This window comes from Thalassophryne amazonica, chromosome 18, assembly GCF_902500255.1.
Source record: "Thalassophryne amazonica chromosome 18, fThaAma1.1, whole genome shotgun sequence".
Classification (NCBI taxonomy): Eukaryota; Metazoa; Chordata; class Actinopteri; order Batrachoidiformes; family Batrachoididae; genus Thalassophryne; species Thalassophryne amazonica.
This window is the reverse complement of record NC_047120.1, coordinates 26,419,466-26,443,087: the sequence shown is the minus strand read 5'-3', so window position 1 is coordinate 26,443,087 and position 23,622 is coordinate 26,419,466. Positions and strand designations below refer to the sequence as shown.

Genomic DNA, 23,622 nt, shown 5'->3' with positions numbered 1-23,622 from the left:
GCATAAGTGTGCAGAGAGCTAGCTAACACTTCCGGTTCATAGGTCAAAGCACACAAGCGCTGGTAAGAAGGCACTTGTTGCAATATAGAACAGAACAAAGTTACACTGTGGACAAGAACGGTATGTAAGCAGCTCAAAAGTCAAAAATTTTATTCATTTATTTTTCGTGCATTTGTTTTGTGTTTGTGAATGCAATACGGGTGAGCCGTAGCTCCGTTAATGGTTTATAAATAAATAATATAGAGATAAACTGTGACTTCTAATAGTATGATTTACTGCTTTTGATAAAGATGATGACAGTGTTTGCGGTTTTATTTTTTGTTTATTTTTCATGCATTCATTTTTTGTGTGTGATCCTGGGAATGTGCACATTATGTGACTTGACCTTTGAATTTACCCAGCAGCCCCTGCGGCACTTAAACTCAAAACTGGCTTATCAGTAGCCAACAGTGTAATCCGATGTAGCCGCGACTCGTCCACGTCAATACTAAAAGTTAGCGGTTAAGTGTTAACTTCCGCTAAAGTTTTTTTAATGTTTTATTGGTTTTGCGTTATAAAACGTAACTTTTCAGTTAGCGGATTTATGGTTATCGAAGCTAACATTTCGGTTAGCTGTGCCCACCACTGCATATGATGTTATAAAGATATATACATATGTTGCACAAACATCTATTAAACACAACTAACCCCATGAATTATATAAGTATACAAGTTGTAGATACATCTGAATAAAGTTGCTAATATGGTTTTCAAACACAGTGCATGGCATTATTCTTTTAAAAGAGCCACCAGACATATTTTCTGATGAAGCATAATGATGCCAAGTCATCGAGAGGGTCCGATCCCCTCTGAACCCCTACCTGGCCTCAAACCTCCCCCTACCCTCCTTACATTTCAGCCCACCTTGATATACCAGCTCAGTTCGTTGTGGGTGGTCCAGCTGGTACCACAACAAATTCCCTTCCCCCCTACTGGCAAATCCAAATTTGTGTACCCATTTAACTAATTTCAGGGAATATTTAAAGCTGTCTTCTTGTTCTGTACAGGTGGAAAGGGATAACAAGGTCGGTACCATTTAGCAAATAGTCCCTTGACCAGGCCCCAGGACCACCTAACCTTCTACTCCTGACCCCATAATGTGAGGGGGGGGGATATTACCTTTTCACCAACAGTGCTTCCCCGTATTCCCTGACCCCACAGAGGTATTACAGTGGGCAAACATAAAGCAGGGTTTCATGAAGCCCGAGCTTATCTGGGCTCTGAAAGTATGTGAGACATGCCTGGGAACAAAAGGCCGTCTCTCAGCGTGGGAGCGGGCCGAGGGGATCTCTTTCAGCAGCCACAGATTGCCCTGTGTTTTCTTAATTGACAGGCCACATTCGATAGAAATGACATGCAGCTGGCAGGGAGTCCCGACCTTCCAGGTAGACCACCTTTCAGCAGGAAAATTATTCCCAATCTGCTTCATAAAGCAGTTTGATGGGTTTCTCAGTCTGTAGGTTCTCCTCACGGCGGCTTACTTACACCTGTGTGGAAAAACTATTCCATCAGATGAACTCAGCTTTCCAAAATGCTTTTGTAAAAATAATTACTTCTGATATATCAGATGTCACACATATAAGTCTGTCATACATATTTATTTATTTATTAGTAGACCTTTAATAAGAGAGACACTTTTAATAGGAACTGCTTTTTGCTATGATACAGGGTGAAAGTGAAGCCACATCCAGTCTGAGGAAAGCATGTCCTCATCTGGTCACATACAGTACTGCACCCTTCTGTTTCACTCACTCACTCATCTTCAACCACTTACTCCAATTAAGGGTCATGGAGGGGATGGAGCCTATCCCAGCAGTCATAGGGCGTGAGGCGGCACACATCCTGGACAGGACGCCAGTCTGTCGCAGGGTCACACCCACACGCACACCTACGGGCAGTTTAAAGTTCCCAATCACCTAACCTGCAAACTCCAAACAGAAAGGCCACAGATGGGAATCAATCGCATGACCTGCTGTGAGGCAACAGTGCTAACCACTAAGCCACCATGCCGCCTGTTTAAAGTACACAGAAATTATATTTTCAGCATACTGATGAAGCAGAATGTGTAAAGTGAACGCATCCTTACTCCTAAGTCGACACACTGGGATGCAAAACCAAATTTTTGACCAAATGTCAATATGTGGAGAGTTGGATTCGTCTTTTCACATCATTTTGTAATGTGTGGAGAAGTGCTAACTCTAATCTTAACCATGACCATAACGATAACCCAAACCGAGATGAATGTTCCCTGATGACGCAGAAGTCAAAGAGGGAGCTCTGTCTGCTATCACAGAGAAATAACGCTATTTTAAATAAACGTATTGTCCTGCGCACCACAAAATAATACAAAGGGGCTACATACATAACTCGACACTTAGCGACTCAAAGGGACACTGACCAAGAGTAAATGTGTGATGAGTTAAAGGTGAGATTACATTGGCAAAGTTTGTAGGACATACCTCAGTTTATACAGTTCTTGTTGAAAACCAACAGCTCCAATATATAGTCAATCAAGAAATGCATGAGGGAAAGATTATCAAATGAAGATGAACTCAAGGAAAACAAGACTCTTGACCATAAAGAATGAACCGACAAACTGCTACATTACAGTTAATGGAAACATGATGCCATGATTTGGAGTCTTGGATTATGTTTGTTCTGTTTAATTCTGTTTTGTTTAGTTTTGATTTGTTTTTCTGTGTGTTTTCTCTTGCTGGTTTTTCCTGCTTGGGCTTTGTCTTTCCCTGTCCTCTCTTGACTGTCTCTCTTGGTGCTTGGTGTGGGCGGTGCACTCTTTCTGGGCCACACCCTGTTCTGGAACTTTCTACACACCGTCTCTAATCTGTAACTCATCACCAGGGGTGTATATAAGCTTCACTGGTTGCACTAGTTCTCTGCCAGATTGTTGTGCTCTATGCCTTCGCTTCCACCTCTGTTCCTGTTGTTCCTAGTCCTGCTGTTTTTTTGACCACCTGCCTGTTTTTTGATCACTCCTTATCGCCTGATTTTTCTGATTTGTTTGCTCATCTTGGACTGCCTTTTTGTGTACCGGACCCTGCTTTACCAGTCAGTAAATTATCTTAAAGTTCAGAGCTGTGAGTTTGAGTCCTGCATTTGTGTCCAGACGTCTCTGTCCACGCAAGCTGATACATGATTGATTATATCCTGTATGATACATACAAAATAATATATGTATACAACAGCTGGTTATTTGATACCATGGCAAAACGTACCCAAAGCCACCAGTCTGTGAACTGGTGAATGTTTTCAGGCAATGATTCGCCCCCAACCCCCTGTTAATAAAACAGGTGACAGTAAAAATAAAATATACCCCTTGACAGGGAATCTTCTACCAACTATTGTCAAACTGGATCTCTGGCTTGAAACTTTTATGTTTGATTCTGACATCAGTTCTTTACAGAATCTGTCTAAATTTGTGACAGATACTAAATGTTCAACCTGTCTTCTGGAGTCATTACCAACCAGGCTTGTAAAAGATCTGTTCCATGCTGCAGGCCTTCTGCCCTGAATACTGTAAACGTTTCACTCACCAGTGGAGGAGTTTCTGTAGATTTTAAAACAACTATGATAAATGAACTATTTTGAAGAAACCAAGTTTGGATCAGGGGATGCTGGCAAATTATAGACCGCTTTCAAATGTATCATTTATCTCAAAAAATTTTTTTGAGAAAAGTGACTGCTTAGCAACTTCTCACATATTTGTTGAACAATTATCTTGTTGAGCCTTTGCAATTGGTGTTTGTATAAGTCATTTCAGAGAAACTGCACTTGTTAAAATGTTGAATGATGTGTTGTTGGCTTGGATGCAAATTCTTAGTCTGTGTTGTTGGTATTGGATCTACAATCGATACAGTTAATCACTGTATTAGATTGTGTGTGTGTGCATGTGTGTGTGTGTGTGTTTAAATAACAACACTATAACTGAATTCTTCACAGTGAATTATGGGGAACCTCAAGGTTCTGTTCTTGGCCCATTGTTATTATATCTTCATGGTCAAATTATATGTAGCCATGGAGTGACTTTCACTGTTATGCTGATGACCTACAGATATATGGTACATGTCTGTAATGTAGGTAATGTCTTGAGAGTATGAAACCAGGGGCTGTGGAGTTTTAGTGAAAAGCTGGATATCTGCTAATATTTTACTCCTGATTTCAGGACAAGAGTGAGATTATTGTTGTTGGTCCTGTTGGACAGAGACTTCTTTATGATCAATTAACCCTGTCACTGGGTGCCTGGGTGACCTGGCCTGAGTGTATGATTCATCACAGTGAAAACATTTAAAAAATCTTGGGGTAGCCTTTGATTCAGCATTGTCATTTGGCCTTCATATAAGAGAGGTGTCTTGGACCGTCCATCTTCATTTCAGGAACACTACATTGATTATATCTGTCCTGCCAACAGTGGATGCCAAACCACTGATTCCTGCTTTTGTCTCCTCAAGTATTGATTATGATAATGACTGATTAGAGTAGAAGATGAAGATGTCTGCAGATGATTTAGAATATGGCAGCTCAAATGTTGACTGGATTTCAGAAATTTGATCACATTTCCTCTGTTCTGCTTCTTCTTTATTGGCTGCCTGTGTATTTGAGGAAAGAATTTAATGTGCTGCTATTGACATACAACATAGTGAATGATTGCCGGGTTTCCCCTAATAATAGCATAGTGGGCTGCCAGGCCAATGAGAACCTCCACCATGCCACAATATTTTTTTAATAATGCCATCAAAAATAATGATGAAATAGTGAATAATAAAGCCAAATGTCCATTAATTTGTAAACATACCACCCAAATGATTTTACCTCAAGTTATTAAGGATTACCACTCCATTCTGAAATCATAGGGGGAAAAACACTGATATGCACAATGAAAATTTTGCCGCAATGATTCACGTTTACTTTTGTCGACGAAGTGCCATTTTTGGACTGTTGATAGGTTACGCAGTTTGTTTTAACACAGTAAAATATTTCTGTAATTGCAACAAACCTGCAATTCTTTGCTTGCTGCATTTACTTTTTTGCTCTCTCTAGGGGTGTAATACCAGGCTTAAATAGAATTCTATGGAAAACACCGGGGTGTGCCATCCTATACGGCCGAGTTGATTCAGCCATATGTTCCAGCACGTATCCGACCGCAGGGGGCCGGCCTGCTGTGTGTTCCTAAGGTTAGTAAGAAACAGCAGGCAGTCGAGCTTTTTCATTTGTGCACCCATATTGTGGAAGTCTACCAAGTGAAACTAGGCAGTAAAAGTCAATTGAAGTTTTTAAAATTAGACTTAAGACTTTTCCGTTCCCCTACATCCCTACAATCAGTTACACAGGAAATACAAATTTTAGTGTAACCATTTTGTTTTCATGTATTTCCTAATTTATTATTTCTTTTTTGAATCACTGCGTTTAGATATTTGTCATTTTGTGCTTTTTATTTATTTATTTATTTACTTTCTTACTTATTTATTGCTGTTTCTTGTAAAGCAGTCTGCATGTATATTTGGAAAGTGCTGTCTAAATGTATTATTATTATAATTAATATTTTGAAAGTGCTGTCTAAATTTGTTTTTATTATTATAATTATTAACAAATTATGCCATTTTACATGTGAAATGTATTGACATTTTACTTAATTGTATTTTTTTTATTGTATTTTGTGCATTATAGATTTGTAGCAGTGTTCTCAGTTAATGTGCTTCAAACATTTGCATATTTACTTATATGTTGTACGGTTAGTATGAAACAAGAGCTTTTGTATTACATTTTAAAAAATCTTAATATATGTTATTTTAATCCAGCTGCTTCTGCAGATAGTCAGGGTAATAGTGCTCTTCAAAATGCAAATGAATTTTCGAGATGTGCCAGCAACAGCATACAATAACGTAAACTGCCAAAATGGTTTTGTCGCGGCACATATTGTCAAAATCTCTTGAGTACATTTTGATTTGGGGCATCCCAAAGGCTTGAACTCCCCTGACAATAAAAAGAGCCATATGGCATCCATGTCTCAAGCCCCTGTGATCCACCCGGGCTGATTTCCCATCCGGTGGTGGAAAAAGGATTTGAGGGTGCCAAACGGCACCGCTCCCCGTGGATATTAGCGGGAGATGGACGATAAGAAAGTGGATGTTCCAGACAGCCACCGACACATAAGAAACCTGCACCTCCACCTGATCATCAATCCACTTCAGACCCCACTCACTCAGTACCAGAATTTATTTTTAATTCAATAATATTACTGGAACTATTGTCACTACCTTTATGAGGTCATAGGTTTTCATTTGTATAAGTCTTATTCGCTTTGATGTCAAAGTAAATCCAAATATTGGCGTCATCTCAATATAAAACTCAAAATAATAAATTCAAATCAATAGAATTCTGAAGTTAAAGGACATATCGCACTCCAATAAACACTATCTTTGAAAAAATTTTACACCAGATTATGAATTACTGCTTCCAACTCTTTAACTTGTGTGAGTCCTGGTGTAGCTGATAAAAATAAAATTAGCCATAAAGCATCTGAAAAACGCACACAGATCCAGAGCTATGTTTAGCCATAAAAGTGAGGTAAGCTAAGGTGCTGCCTGGTCGGTCGGTCCACCCGTGTCCACTTCATGACTTACTCCAGGACACACAATCGGGGCTGTTTTTGTCTCCAAATTTAATATGGCTTTAATATGGCTTCCAAATCAAATTGTTGTATTTTGCAATCAACATATGTCTGTTTCCGTGTCTTAGTAACCCACGGTGTAATCAGAAGAAAATTTAACAAAACAACAACATTGTGTATGTTCCAATAAGCCTGAATAGTAATGATTACATGCGTGAAAGTTGTGTCTCTGATTTCACTGTTGTTGTGTTCACACACAGAAATGTAGAATTAGTGTTGCACTGTGTGACGCTGCTGTCTTTTTTTGTCCACAGGAAAATAGTCTTGCTCCACCAGAAGCCGGCTTCTTGTAGCTTAGCTTAGCTGTTGGTTTAGCTCAGCTTAGCCACAAGCTGGTCCATGTCCCTGCTGTCCTGTTAAAAGCGGTCACTCGTCGTCACGTTCTGTCCAACTCTGTGATCACAGAAGCAGCTTCCTCAGTAAGACTGGCCGGTGTCCCACACGCAGCACCGTAGCTTAGCGTGACGCAACGTGAGGCCGGTTCCACGCTTTCAGGAGCGGAAGCACATTTTGTTAAGAATTTTCTCCTGGCGACACGAAGGAAAGGATAAAATACGTGGTTAGATCCATGTTTGAAGACCATTCTCATGCTGTGCTGGGCTTCACTTCTGCCGTTTGTCTGAGATGTACTATTAAAAAAAAAAAAAGCCTCTCACTTTCCTCCACCAAATTTAATCTATGGAAAATCTGTCCACCTAATAAGCAACATTAGTCATTATTGCATCCTCATAAAACAAAGATTTTAACCATTTTGACATTTTCACCAACACAATCCACAAAAAAACACTGATTTCACACTTAAAAATTCAGTTTTTCCTGTTCATTTTAATGTGCGGCACCAGGACATGCTCCCAGACTCGGCCTAACCTGATGTCATTTAGGTGGAAATTGCTTTTTAAAAAAGGTCCCTAGGTCATAAAGGGTTAAACAGGAAGAAGCTGCTGCTGCTTTGAGCATCTTTCATATTTACGTCATACACCTAGTGCAGCAGATAACTGAAACAATCCAAGTAGAAGTTGCTCCAATTTTGGTAAAAAGTGAGGCAAATTATTGGTTGAGCAAATAGGATTAATAAATGGAATAGTTTTGGCAGTGCTGAATGTTTGGTCTCCAAAGAAAAGGTCAAATAAGGTCAACATCCATTGGATTCTATGATATGTGACATATGTTACCCCATAACGTTATAACTAAGAATGACACATGGTGCAAACTATTCCTTTTTAAAACGCTGTTAACTCAAGTAATAATTTGCATCACTTTTAAACAAAATTGGAGCAACTTTAACTTTTGACCCCTGTACAAACTGAAACTAAACTTTGTTACCATTCTTGCTGTTTTTACCCCATAACCCCATAACATTCAGTCACAGATAGTCCAAACTATACCTTTTTGGAATCTTTATGATTAGGGGAATAATTTGGTATATTTTTTAATATGATTGGAGCATTTTTAATTTTGACCCCTGTGTAATTCTTCAATTGACCCCTACCTGCCCACTGATTGAAAATTCAAGCGGCCAGTTGTTTTTCTTCTTCTTCTTTTTCAAAAAAGTTAAAGTCTAAGGAGTATTTGTGCTGAATTTGATGCTTGTATCTCCATTTGTAGGATTCCACTAAATATTCTCTTATCTGCTGCACTAACAATGTGGGCGTGTCTTAGAGTACAAACTGGTGCACATGACATGCTAAACAGAACAAGCAAAAATAGAGATATACTTTTGCAGGACATACATATGTTCCTGAAGACTGGAACGAGCCAATCAGCAAATGCTCTCCAAGCTACCCTCACCACCAGGTGGAACACCTCTCAGCTCCCGTCCCTTTTGAGTGAGGGATTTTTTTTTTATTTTTTTTTTAGGTAGAATATGGGTCACAGCATCCCTCCCCTCTTCCATAGATACCAGGGTGGTTAATGAAGTAACAACAAATTGGGCCGCGGGCTAATTTGGAGTGGCGTTTCCTGGCCCTTCTTGGCCCTTCGAGATGTGTTTCATTTTCTCTTATCAGTGATTCAGTCATGTGGATTTACGCATGGACGCCTCTGTCTCCCCCGATCGCTGTGCTAATGGAAACTTCGTTAATGTCATTAATCTGCCGGCCGCGACATGCTCTAAACACACATTTTGCTGTTTGCGTGAGGTTTGAGGAAGGGAAAAAAAAAAGCATCTTTTGCATGAGAGAAAGGAAGCGGTAAAGACAGAAGCATCTCTCACTGAGCACAACACAATGTGAGCTGTGATTACAGCACAAAGCTGAACTCTGACCTCTGCTGGCTGAAGGACACAAGTTCACACAGTTACTTACAATTTGGCTCCTCAGATTAGTCAGGGTCAGAGTGCGCCCATTTGCACGAATCCTTGTCATTCGTACTATATGTAAACATATTCACTAAAATAGACAAACTGTTCAAGTCAAATTTAGTAGAGATAACAAATAAATAAACGTGAATCAATAATAAAAATGAATTTAAAAACAAAAAAGAAACCAGAGCACCGTGCTTGTAGAGCGCAAACCTCCACCAACACTAATTTCTAATTCCAAAAATTATGACCTTGGGAAAAATTTTAAAGGTCAAAGTCCTGTTAGAAATGGCTTTTCATAAGCTAAAATATAATACAAAATAGAGATCAAAAGGGATTTTCAATGTTAAAATCAAATATCTGCTAAATCCGTAATATGAATCTGATGCAGATCAAACTTTGTCAGGTGACAGTGAGTGCCAGTCTGCACTGCACCTTCAAATATGAGAGTGATTAAGATATAATGTAAAATATAAACTAAATGGGGTTTTCTAAGTTAAATTTAAATATCCACAAAATCTGTAATCTGGATCAGAACCGGATCAAACTTTGTCATTCAATAAAGGATACAATGCTACATCATGTTCTCAAAAATGAAAGAAATTTGATCTTGTTTGACAGAGTTATGAATTTTTGAAAATTTGTTCAATGCTAAAGATAGGGATTTTTCCTGACTTTGTCCTTTGACCTATGACCTAGAAAACTGAATCAGTTCTTGCCTATCAGGATATGAATCTTCAGTAAAAATCTAATATGAAAAATTGTGCGCTCCAGACTGTTCACAAACAGACAAACAAACAAAGACTTGGATTTGGAAAGACACACACCTATCTACATATAAGGTCCCATAGGTGATACAAAGAATAATGGTAAAACTGCCCAGAGATAGGTGCACCAAGCATGTGGCATCATATTCAAGAAGACTTGAGGTTGACTTCAGACAACTTTATTGATCCCAAAAAAGGGCAATTATGTTTACACTCCAATTACCTCAGACAAGATACAGCAATTAATCCACAATTATTACTTGTTTACCGTAATAATGGCACACATCAAAATTAAAGACAACACATATACATTTGACATTGTTTATGTGCACTAAACTTGAAGCAGTCCGTCATCCGAATGGAGGCAAAGTGGGTGAAGGCCGCTGCAACTATAAGTCGCGCCGCCAGGCAAGCTTGAGAGAGGACGAGGCCTGCCGCAGGGAGGGAGGGGCAGAGAGTGATAAGAGGAGCTGGAGCATGCTTTGGTCCATGTGTAAGTCTGGTTGTAATTGCTACCAAAGGCCCATGAACAAGGTGTTGAGGAACGGGGGTGAATATTTACATACATGCGATTTATTAGTTTTTTTTATTTATAGTAAATTTGCAAAAATTGTAAAAAACTTTTTCATGTTGTCAATTTTGGGGTGTTGTGAGTAGACGTTTGAGGGGAAAAATGAATTTACTCTATTTTGGAATAAGGCTGCAACATAACAAATTGTGGAAAAAATTAAGCACTGGGAATACCTTCCAGATGCACTGTACTGTTTACTTTGATTTTATTTCATTGCAGACAGCACAAAAACCTTCAAAGGCTCCAATGCATTCAAAAGAGTGCAGCTAAAACTCTGATAAGAGTATGTAAACAGGAACACATTATACCTATACTCCATAATCTTCACTGGCTACCCATCACATACAGAATCCATTTTAAGATTGCTTTCATCAACCACCAATGCATCCATGGCAATGCCCCCACATACCTCAAAGACCTCCTCACTCCCCACACATCCTCCCGTTCCCTCCGTTCATGTAACACTAATCTTCTCCGTCTCCCTCGCACCAGGCTTCACACTATGGAAGACCGGGCCTTCTGTTCAGCTGCCCCTCATATTTGGAACTCTCTCCCTGACCATCAGAGGGCTCCACAAACTGTGGAAGCTTTTAAAAAAGCCTTGAGACATACCTGTTTAAACAGGCCTCAATAATTTGAATCTGTTGCATCTTAGTCTTTTTATTCTATTTTATTATTTTATTTTAGTTTTATCTTAAGATTTTCTGTTTTTATTCTCTTATTTATCCTTGTTCTTTTCCTGTACCACTTTGAGACAACAATCAGTTCTGTTAATGAATGTTTATTTTCTTTGAGTGAAATATTTATCTAATCACATAAATCTGAAAATGCCACAAGTGTCTTACTGTGGAAAACTGAAAGGATGATGTCATCACCCTGGCACTGTAACATGTTGTTAACAGTGTAATTTAGCATATTATTGTTTTTTTTTTCTTCTTCTTCTTCTTCTTCTTGGTGGTGGAACAAAGTGTTGGCATCCTACAGCTCAGTCTGAGAAACTCACCGAGAGCAGAAAGACGCTGAGGGGCTTCTTTAAAAACTCTTAACCCCCCCCAACAAGTAACTTCCATCATAACGAATTAACACATTTCCAGACGTCATGTTCCAAAACAAGGGTGTCATGTGGGGAACAGTTTTCATCTGTGATGATGAATTCTGGCAACAGGTCAGATTAAAAGACTTTATTTAATCCGTGAGCCGGCTTCTAAATTTTTAGTTTTCGTTGATAAACTGATTAGCTCCACGTCTTCTTCTCCATTTTTGTAGAAGCGTTACAGTGCTACATACAGGCTTGGCATGTGTACTACAGCATTTTCAAGCGGTTTCACTGAATCTGTGAGAACGGAGATATTTCTTGAATGGAACACTTTTTGAAAATGACAAAGAAAAAGATTGTATAGCAGAAGTTCAGTTTCAGTATAGACAAGGCCTTAAAAACATGGGATGAAATTACATAAAATAATAAATGAGGAATTATTTTCTTGGGGCTGCTTTGGGGGTGCTATGACAAATCCAGGGGGAGCTCCAGCGCCCCCTAGCGTCGCCTATGTCGAAGGTGAGGCACGGTTGGCTGCTGCCTCACCGTACTTCTCTTCTTAGAATATGAATAGCAAATGTTAAAATTCAGCAATTTTAAATAATCTAAAACTGGTGAAGTTAAAAGGAAAATAACTTAATTGTACAAATCACTGGATAAATACAACCATTAATTTATTGTTTCATTTTACATTTTTTCTTTCCATGATGACAGGTGAGGCACAGCTTCACCTGCCTCCCCTGACTGTACGTCACTGCATATTATCCACCTGTGAAGTAACCGAATATACTACAGTTTTATAGGCAATTTTGCAACCAAAACTAAACCAGCCGCTGAGGTCATACAACATTTATAAAATGGTGTGCAACACACATGAATTCAAACATACACTATCTGCATTTCAATCCCCAGATGTGACCACTGCCATAAACAGTGTCATTTAACAAACAGTACTTGGACAACTATCCTTACTAGAAAATGAAACGCTACATCACATTTATCATCATTCAACAGGTCAACCTGTTTCTGTGTCTTAGCTAATGTTACAGTTAGCATCAAGCACATTTTTCGTCACCAAGTCGTGACGGCACAAATATGCTAGTAGTGCAGAAGATAAGAGAGTATTTACAGAGGAATCCTTCGCCTCAATTGGAAAACAGACAGTTTCAAGTTTAGTGCACATAAACAATGTCAAATGTATATGTGTTGTTCTAATTCTGATGTGTGCCATTATTACGGTAAACAAGTAATAATTGTAGATCAACTGCTGTTTGTATGTGGAATGTGAGTGTGGAAATCTGAAATTTCCCCATTGAGGGATGAATAAAGGTTTATCTAATCTAATCTAAAATGGTGATGCAAACACGAAATCTGGCACAAATATTCCTTAGACATTAATCTTTTGAAAAAGCAGACTGCCCACTTGAATTTTCAATAGGCGGCCAGGTAGGGACAGGGGTCAAAATTTAAATATTCTCCAATCATATTGAACGGTATTCCATATTATTTGTCTGATCATAAACATTTCAAAAAGGTATAGTTTGGACCAACTATGACTGAATTCTATGAGGTTATGGGGTAAAAAATAGCAAACAATGGTGACAAAGGTCCATTTCAGTTTGTACAGTGGTCAAAAGTTGAAGTTGCTCCAATTTTGGTTAAAAAAAAAAAGAAAAGTGATACAAATTATTGGTTGAGCAAACAGAATTGTAAAAAGGAGTAGTATGCACCATCTGTCATGCTTAGTTATATTACAGGGTAGCATATGTTATATGCCATAGACTCCGATGGATTTTGACATTGTTTTATCTTTACTGTGGACAGCAAACATTCAACATGGTCAAAACTATTCCATTTATTAATCCTATTAGCTCAACCAATAATATGCATCACTTTTTACCAAAATTGAAATAACTTTAACTTTACCCCTGTACCAACTAAAATTGTCCTTTCTCACCATTTTTGCTATTTTACTCCATAACTCCATAGAATTGAGTCATAGATAGCCCAAACTATACATTTCTGGAGTCTTTATGATCTGACAAATAATGTGGTATATTTTTTAAGATGATTGGAGCATTTTTAAATTTTGGCCACTGTGTAATTCTTCAATTGACCCCTACCTGGCTGCCTATTGTACATTCAAGTGGACACCGTGCCTTTAAAAAAAGAGTAATGTCTAAGGTGTATTTGTGCCAAATTTGGTGCTTGCATCACCATTTGAAAGATTTTTTTCAGTTATCCGCTGCACTACAGTGGAAGATCTCAGTTCACATTTGAGTGCCCTGTAATTTTGTTAGTAGCTCTCACTGCTCCGGGAAAATCTTTAAATGTCACTTGAATCTGACAATAATTTAAATACTTCATACGGGGCACCATCATTGTGTTCACTGTAAGACTTTTGGCTTCTTTTTTGTATAAGGACCTAAAGCTTTCTAAATTAAGCCGCTCGAAGTCAAGTTCAACAATTTCTTAACAGAAAAACACAAGTATAATGCTGGTTTTTGAATCCAACATTATTTCCTGCTTGATTGATCGACATTTTGATGGCCATGCTCACAAAGCTGCTTTAATGTAGTCATTAGTTATGCTTCTCTTGAGGCCCAAAGATGGATCCTTAAGTCCCAGAATCCAATAAGGTTGTGTATGAATGGGTGAAGGAGATAAAAGTATGTTAAATAAATGAAAAGAAGACTCAGTGATGGAAGACGGCAGAAATATTCTGTTAATTAAAAATATGAAAATGAACAAAATCTCACTGAAGCCTCTGAACCGTTTTCAACAGTGACACTAATTCTCTGTGAACTTTACTTGAGATGAGAACCCCAAAACAATGTGTCCCTTATTTTTAAAGATTGCATTTTTGTAGATGATGCAAATAATTGCATAGTTATTTGTCAGTTTGTTGCCCGCTGCAACATAATTCCCATTTATAGTTATCTTAATATTTACAGGTTGCTTTTAAGTAAAACTATACCAATTTAAGTGACTACAAATAATTGTTGTAGAAGTGTGGCACGTTTTATGATGGAATACAAATGTAAATTGATATTTAAGGTAACAAAGTCTCCAAGAAAATATTCTGCACAAAATTTGATTTTACAACATTCCTTCAAACAGTACATTTAGTTAGGATAAATTTTAATGTGTATATTTTGTTGTACTATACACATTTACAAATATATGGACTTTATTCATTAAACTTGAGGGTATAAACATTTAGATTCCTTGTAATTTAAAGTAATACACAATGGCTAATTTGTGCATTTACTACGACAAGTACTTTGAGGCACACCTTTACAATAAAATGCCTTTTTGGCTTGTTTTCAAAAAGTTGCTTTAGTTGTGCTTTTAACACTCTGGTAAATTGCTGACTGCATTATATTTAATGGTGTTTCTAATGTTGTCTTAAATAAAAGTCCTGTTAGAGTGAATTACATTATAGTGAGCTTGTCTTTTTTCTGATTAGTTTAAGTAAAAATAAATAAATAAAACTCAAATGCATATGCAATAAATGTTTATGGGCAATTTAAAGTGGATAACAACTTTAAGATTTCAACTTGACTGTTCTTGTTATAGAAAATAGGTGCGCTCATTACAGTGTTAATTGCTAATGGTGTTTTGTTTGTTTTGTCATGTTGCAAGTATCTGAGTAATTTTAAAAAAAGAACACATTCCTGAGTCCTTTTGTTTGATCACCAAAAATTTACTACCTAAAGTAATGCCAACAACATGAAAGGGAAGCTGAACAATTTCTTATAGTTGCACTGCGATCTGTTAAAGATTTTAATTTCTGCTTTCAAAACTAATGATTAAAATCTATCAGAGCATTTTGTTTTTACCCGAGGCCATCAAATTTGGCCAATGGATATTGCGAAGGCTTTCGTACATCTGTCTGTGCTCAGCATAAATCCAGTCCCACTACTGCCAGACTCTTGAAATTTACAGGGAACTTTCTTGGGACACAGACCTTAGTTCAAAGATGGCTAAACATGATGTATTTTAAGAGGTTAAAACATCACAATCTGTTTCAATCTTATCTGTTTTACTTTTGAGTGACAACGCAAGTGACAGCCCATCAGAATAGAGTTGCACCTAGACATCAGTTGCTGGTCTCTTCAAAACCACTTCGTTTTGTGTTTATGTTTCTCATATTATCTAAAGGTTAGCAAGAAATAAACACTTCTAAAACTGAAAACACTGTTTCTGGAACCTAATAACACCTCTGAACTTATTTACAAGACATTTCGTAGAGATTAGCATGGTGATATCACTTCCTGGTATAGCTAACAGCTTTGTTTCTGGTATATGTAAAAGCTAGCAAGAAAGAAACACTTCTAAAACTGAAAACTCTGTTTTTGTAACCTAATAACACATCTGGAGTCATGACATTTTGCGGCCATTAGCCTGCACACTAACGTTTGCTAACTCAAAGCTAACTTTCTATGGAGTTAAATTTGTCTCATTAATAACTGAAAATCTGCAGGGGGTGATCTACAAATATTCCTTGATTTGCACAACATGAACAAATGATGAACTGATTTGAACATGTTCAAATTGTATGTAAAAAAAATAGGATCTTAATAATTAATTAAACAACTGCAAATTATAAAGAACACAATGCTCAAGGGTATTTTAGCTTTGCGTTATATTTGTTGATTGACAAATCAAAGAGAAAACAAACAAGCAATTTAAATCAGCTTCAGTCCTTAACACATTGTGCAAACTGTCAAAACTGCACATAAGTAAGATTTATTTATATATCACTTATCAGATAAAACCAACAAAGTGCTTCACAATGAAAACTGAAAAGAAAATCATATCAAACCATATAAAAATATAAGGCAATACTAAAATACCCTTCGTCATACGAGCATTCTGTTCTTTATAATTTGCAGTTGTTTAATTCTTAAGATCCTATTGTCTTATGTACAATTTGTACATGTTCAAATCAAATCATTGTTCATGTTGTGCAAATCAAGGAACATTTGTAGATCCCCTTCTGTGCATTTGCAGTTATTACTGAAACAAATTTAACTCCATAGGACATTAGTTTTGAGTTAGCGAAAATTAGTGTGCAAGCTAACGTCCACAAAATATCTTGTAAATGACTCTACAGGTGTTATCAGGTTAAAAAACAGTGTTTTTAGTTTTAGAAGTGTTTATTTCTCTCTAGCCTTTACATAATATACCAGAAACAAAGCTGTTACCAAGTACCTACACCAGGAAGTGACGTTACAATTCGCCCTATTGAAATATCCCATAATCCCTTGCATGCCAGAGAGTCACTGCAGTCTAAACAACATAGAGAAAACACATGACAAATGAACATTATCATACCAAAATACATTTGTTTTATGCTTTTCATCACGTTATGAGAGACAACATGCATGAAACCCTGAAAAAAGCAGTAACAGCAGTAACTCCAACTAGTAACACGATCTTTGGCTTTTCACGTGAGGTAAATCTGCCCTATGATTGGATTTTGGAAAACCATGTGACGGTGAACCAATTCCGATTGGACACTCACATTGCGCACATCATCGCACAGCTTCTATGAGGAGTAAAAGATGGCCGATGGCTGGCTTGAAAGTCCAGAGTTAACTTTTCAGCAAAAAAAAAAAAGTAAGTTTCTATCTCATATTAAAAAGTTATTTATAATTTAGTAAAGCTTGGCCATCGTATATGATGGCGCTGGCCCCAGTTAACCTGCATGGAATTTAATAAACGCAAACCAAATTTCAGACATTACTCTGGAACAAACAGGACAAACAGTGCTGTAATGGACAATAAGAAGGACGTTAAAGAGCAAACTTCTTTTTCTCCCAGAACGACATGAACAGCAAGCGACTGTGGCTCAAAGTGATTCCAGTTGAAAATAACGGAGAAACAACATGAGCTTCTCACAGGTTTACATAAAACAAATGCAATAACATCTAAAAACCCAGACAAAATATTCATGAGAGTTTTAGGCACAGTATAAAAAGAGTTTAATGTTGCGATGTTAATGATACTGTCCATGTGCAGCGGTTAAACTGTAGCCTGATCAGAGCATTTCAATGCATTTCTCAATGTTACTGACATCTCTGTGTGGCGACCTCTCTGAGATTTTGAGATTTTGCGGGATTTGAAACCTCAATAGGGCAAATGCTAACCTCCGCAAAATGTCTTGTAAATAAGTTCAGAGGTGTTATTGGGTTTCAAAAACAGCGTTTTTAGTTATAGAAGTGTTTCTCACTGGCTTTTACGTAACATGAGAAACATGTAAATAAACACACAAAAGGAAGTGGTTTTGAAGAGAGCAGCGATTGACGTCACAGTGCAGCCACAGTGCAGCTCTACTCTGATTGGCTGTCACCTGCATCATTCAAGCACGAAAGGGATCAGATTGAAACAGAATGCGACTTTGTAACCTCTTAAAATACATCAAGGTTAACCATCCTTGAACTTGTCCAATGTCTGTGTCCCAAGAATGTTCCCTGTGAATTTCAAGAGTCTGGCAGTAATAGGCCTGAACTTATTCTGAGCACAGACAGACGGACAGACGAAAGCCATCATAATACCCAATGGCCATATTTGATGACCTCAGGTAAAAAAATGGAAGACAACATCAAAACAACAGGACTCATAGCTTGTCTGCACAATACGTACCTGCCAGTGTCTTGGTGCTAGTTTGAAAAGATGGATCTGTCTGACCGTCGGCAACCTCTGACCTGATGACGAAAGATCCCGGGAAGAAGAATTAGGTTTCAACAAGTTGGACATCATTGTGATCAGTGATCATCGGAAGAGTTAAACTGGAAAACTGCTCTACTTCCACCACACTCTGAAGGCTCTTTGCCATCATCTGAAACAGACGCTACAACATGCACTAAAGATTTGAGTAAGATTTGTCATCTTAGAGTATGTTCTGTGCCGCCTCGGGCTGGAAGTGCATTTTAAAATATTCCAACTTCATTCCGCCTTAGTAGAAAATGATCAGTTGCCATTGATCAACAATGGAGACGAGCAGCAGATTATTGACAGGAAGACAAAATACGTGAGGCCAACCGTGTTCGAGGAATCTCTTCTTACTCTCAGTCATTGGAACAGAAACAGCGATGTTATTCCTCCCTACAGATCAATGCTAATTGAGGTCCTTTATGATGAATGTTGTCTGGAATGTTTAACTTACTAACTGCTGAGTAGCAACAAAGCTACAATGGAATACTACTGCAACAGTTTATACTATTTTACAGTAGGCCAGAGCTCAACTTGGTCATCCGTTGTTCAGGTTCTTCAAAATTGTAGCTCGTCTTTGCATTTATGGGTGCATCTCAAAAAATATTTGGTTAGTTACTTCAGAAAGTTAAAAATACATTTTTTAAAACTCATTGCATATAAACTAAATTGTTTAAAGCATTTTTTTTTCATTTTGTTAATCATGGCCTACAGCTCCATGAAAAAAACCTCAAAATATTAGAATATTTCATAAGATCGAGCCAAAAACAATGATTTATAATTGCAGCAATGTGTAACTTCTGAAAATTATGTTCATTTATTCAGGCAATACTGTTGGGGGCTCCTTTTAAATTACTGCATCAAGGTGGTGTGTCAGAGAGGCGATCAACCTGTGGCACTGCTGAAGGGTGTAACTAAACACTGACAGGAGCCGGTGGGCGCCAACAGGAGCTAATAGCTAACCCTAACCCTAACCCTAACCCATCCATACAAACAGCGAGTCACTTTAGCCTCCAAAATCCGACACTCTGAAAAAGTTAAGAGTTTCAGGGTGAAGCGTGTTGTCTGCCATCACGTTCAAACAGCAGCTCAGAAGCTTCGTTTTTGGATGGAGGAGGTTCATTTCCCGCTGTCAGTCAGTCACTGAGATGTTTTTGTTTTGCTAATTAGGAGTAACACACTGAAAAATGCAGAGAACTGCCAAGTGAAACGTTTTCCAGAAATGCACCTGCTAACGCTCAAAGTGAGAGGAATAAAATACATCAGAGATCACTAATCCTTAGCACATACGTGCAGAGACATTTACAGTCATGAATACTTTTATGTTGTTTTATTAACTGGGATGTTAAAAAACGTGAGACATGTCCTTTAAGAACAGTGTCTACTCCATGAAGATTTGCCATAGAGTGCCGGTCAGGTTCTGCCCTGTCCAGGGTTCATGTCTGGGGTTGTTCCCCGTTTACGTCTATGTTTTCTCATTGCTCTACTGTTTTATTTTTCTCTTGATTGTACTGTAGTCACTTAAGTCATAGTTTGGTTCTGTTTATCTCGTTTCTTTGGTAATACTTTTGTCACTGGTTTTATTTTCTGTTTGTCAGTTATTTCCTTTTCATCATACTTTAGTCATGGGTCTAGCTTCCATCAAGCCATTGTTTTCACCATTGTTTAATCATTAGTTTTATCACTCGTTTGTTTTTCTTTTGTCATATGTTGAATTATCTGTTTATTATTACTTTTGTCACATGTGAGTTCTGTTTTAGTTTTGTCTTAGCATTTATTTTCTTGTTGATCCCCTTTTCAGTTCTTGCATTTGGCACTTTTACACAGAACATAACAAATGATCCCAGAACTCAGTTCTCATGCAGCGTTTAACTCAGAACAAAGATTTTTTTGTTTTTTTATCTCAAAACTAGACATTTACCTACACTGAAACAAGAGAGAAGTTGAACCAATGTAAATGAATTGTTTCAATTGGTAACATCTAAATTAATTAAGTTGTTTGAACTTAAGTTTGAAAGTTAGAGTTGACCTAACTAAGTTCAAACAACTTAATTAATTCAGGTGCTACCAATTGAAACAACTTAAGTTTTTTTTTTTTTCAGTGTAGAACTCTGAACTTTTATTCAGAACTGGCTTTTCATCTCTGAATCATTTGGCACTCAGAATTCAACTAACTTTTAACTCACACATCCGCATTTTAATATGACACTTGACATTTTAACTTGTACCTAAGATTTAATTAAAAGAAACACCACTGCTTTTACTATGTATCACTGTTAAGGGTTCTCCACAATGACTTCAAACATGGTGGCCAATAATGTTTGAATTTTGACATTTTCTCTTGAATTTCATAGGAAAATACTAGAATTGTAGATTTTCAAAGTGTTTTTTTTACTAATTTACCACCATGCTATAGTTTAATGTGGTAGAGAACCTACTGTCTGGCTTATAACACCATAGGATGCATATGGCAGATCATGTAGGCATATATCCAAATTTGGTTTACAGTAATACCCATAAATCCACACACTCGTTTCTAGGCTCAACTAGCACCAAATCAAAAGGTCACCAACAGTGTATAAGACTTCACTTTGCTTACATGGCATCACAAGACGCAAGAGTCCTTTCGCATAGTTACATAATATACATTAAGTGTATCTCTGAAACAATCCCACTCACATTTCTGCAGCATAGAACAGTCCAGTAGGAGCTTTATTTTTGGTCCTTACAACCTCGTTTTATCTGGGTGGTCTTCTCCGATCGCTTTCTCTGTGTTTGGCCTGGCTTCTTACCCCCAGAATGAGAGTTGAGCACCACAAGTCTATTGCTTGAAGTAACAAATCCACTCTTTTCTCTCCTTGGTGCCAGGAAACACTTCATGCACTTTAGTTACTGGTCTAACCATAAAATACCATCTTTATTTATAAAGCACTTTACTACGATGTTACAGCAATGAAGCGTGGCTCTCAGTTGGTCACAAAATAGACGTTTCGGCACACCTCTGGCTCTTGTGCCTAATTCGAGCTGTGAGAAGAGGATCTGGAGGGGGAGTCGGGTTGTGGGCATTCTTCTGGCGTGGCGTGCCCTGCCCAGCGGAGGCGATGTCAGGCCATTGTGGTCTCGATGCTATAGAGAAATTGGCTCGGAGAAGCAGATTCATTGAAGACACGATCTTGCCATTTGATCTTCAGGATTGCATGAATTTTCTGCTGTTGGAAATGCTCCAGCCTTTTTATATCACTCGTATACAGGACCCACAACTCAGAACCATCGAGGAGGGTGGAAAGAACGATGGCTCGGAATACCATGATTTTAGTCTGGAGACTGAGATTGTGGTTCAGAAACACCTGTTTGGAGAGCTTCCCAAATGCTGCATGTGTGGCACGAATCATGTTATCAATGTCTTTGTGCACAGTGCAGTCATTAGAGAGGTAGCTTTCTAGGTAGGGGAAGGCTTCCACGGTCTCAAGGACTTAACCATGGAGTCGTACGTTGCTGGTGTCTGGAGGGGGATGGCCCGGAACTCCCTGCACAAGGATCTTGGTCTTTCCAGTGTTGAAGGTAAGCCCAAAGTGAGAGTAGGCACCATCAAAGAGATCTACAATGGTCTGGAGCACAGCGACTGTGTCCACAGAGGTCGCACTGTCATCAGCGTACTGTAGCTCCCGTACTATGACCAGCATGGTGAGTTGGCGGGCACGAAAGCACCCAGTGTTGAAGAGACCTCCATCCATTCAGCAGCAAAGTTGGATGCCAGGGGCCATAACAGGATGTTCGTGGATCATGGGCCCAAGGTAGAGAGAGAAGAGGATGGGTGCCAGAACGCACCCCTGCTTCAGACCAGTGGTGATAGGGAAGGACTTAGTATAGTATAATACTATATAGTGCTCATATCCTAAGGCCAGGGTAAGTCCAACAAGAGCTCTTCTTACATCCTGCTGCTGGGCAAGTACAAGAATGAGTAAGTAAGTAAGTAAGTAAATTTTATTTATATAGCACTTTTCACAGATAAAAATCACAAAGTGCTTCACAATGAAAAGATAACATATCACAACTATATAAAACAATAGAATACAACATAAAACAACTAATTAAAATCTTGTCTGAATAAAAATGTCTTCAGCTGCTTTTTAAAAGAGTCAATGGAGTCTATACAGCATAGGGACAGGGGAACAGAATCCATAGCCTTGTTGCCACTACCTGAAAGGCCTGATCCCCACGAGTTTTAAACCTCATACGTGGAACCAACAGCAACCTTTGACCTGATGATCTAAGAGCTCGGGATGAAGAATAAGGTTTCAGCAGGTCAGAGATACAGTGAGGAAAATACCTAAGTATTTGAACACCCTGCAATTTTGCAAGTTCCCCACTTAGAAATCATGGAGGGGTCTGAAATTTTCATCTTTGGTGCATGTCCACTGTGAGAGACATAATGTAAAAAAAATCCGGAAATCACAATGTATGATTTTTTTTATAATTTATTCGTATGTTACTGCTGCAAATAAGTATTTGAACACCTGTGAAAATCAATGTTAATATTTGGTACCGTAGCCTTTGTCCGCAATTAAAGAGGTCAAACGTTTCCTGTAGTTTTTCACCAGGTTTGCACACAATGCAGCAGGGATTTTGGTCCACTCCTCCATACAGATCTTCTCTAGAACTTTCAGGTTTGGAGTTTCAGCTCCATCCAAAGATTTTCTATTGAGTTCAGGTCTGGAGACTGGCCAGGCCACTCCAGGACCTTGAAATGCTTCTTACGGAGCCCCTCCTTAGTTGCCCTGGCTGTGTGTTTGGGGTCATTGTCATGCTGGAAGACCCAGCCATGACCCATCTTCAATGTTCTTACTGAGGGAAGGAGGTTGTTTGCCAAAATCTCGCAATACATGACCCCATCCATCCTCCCTTCAATATGATGCAGTCATCCTGTCCCCTTTGCAGAAGAGCACCCCCAGAGTATGATGTTTCCAACCCCATGCTTCAGGCTTGGGATGGTTTTCTTGGGGTTGTTCTCATCCTCTAAACATGGTGAGTAGAGTTGATTCCAAAAAGCTCTATTCTAGTCTCATCTGACCACATGACTTTCTCCCATGCCTCCTCTGGATCATCCAGATGATCACTGGTGAACTTCAAACGGGCCTGGACATGTGCTGGCTTGAGCAGGGAGACCTTGCTGCCCTGCAGGATTTTAAACCATGACAGCATCATGTGTTACTAATGTTATCTTTGTGACTGTGGTCCCAGCTCTCTTCAGGTCATTGACCAAGTCCTCCTGTGTAGTTCTGAGCTTTCTCAGAATCATCCTTACCCCACAAAGTGAGATCTTGCATGGAATCCAAGACCGAGGGCGATTGACAGTCATCTTGTGTTTCTTACACTTTCTAATAAATAATCATAACAGTTGTTGTCTTCTACCAAGCTGCTTGCCTGTTGTCCTGTAGTCCATCCCAGCCTTGTGCAGGTCTACAGTTTTGTCCCTGGTGTCCTTAGACAGCTCTTTGGTCTTGC

At 38.4% G+C, this 23,622-nt stretch overlaps 1 protein-coding gene across 1 annotated transcript in view; it reads right to left on the bottom strand.

Annotated features, from left to right (window-relative positions):
* Positions 1-5,488: 5,488 nt before the first annotated feature.
* Positions 5,489-23,622, bottom strand: part of fbxl15 (F-box and leucine-rich repeat protein 15) — a 46,596-nt gene continuing 28,462 nt past the window's right edge. Inside the window, exon 6 of the transcript XR_004566613.1 lies at positions 5,489-5,523. The gene's annotated coding sequence lies outside the window, so the exon portion shown is untranslated. The remainder of the gene's footprint in view (positions 5,524-23,622) is intronic.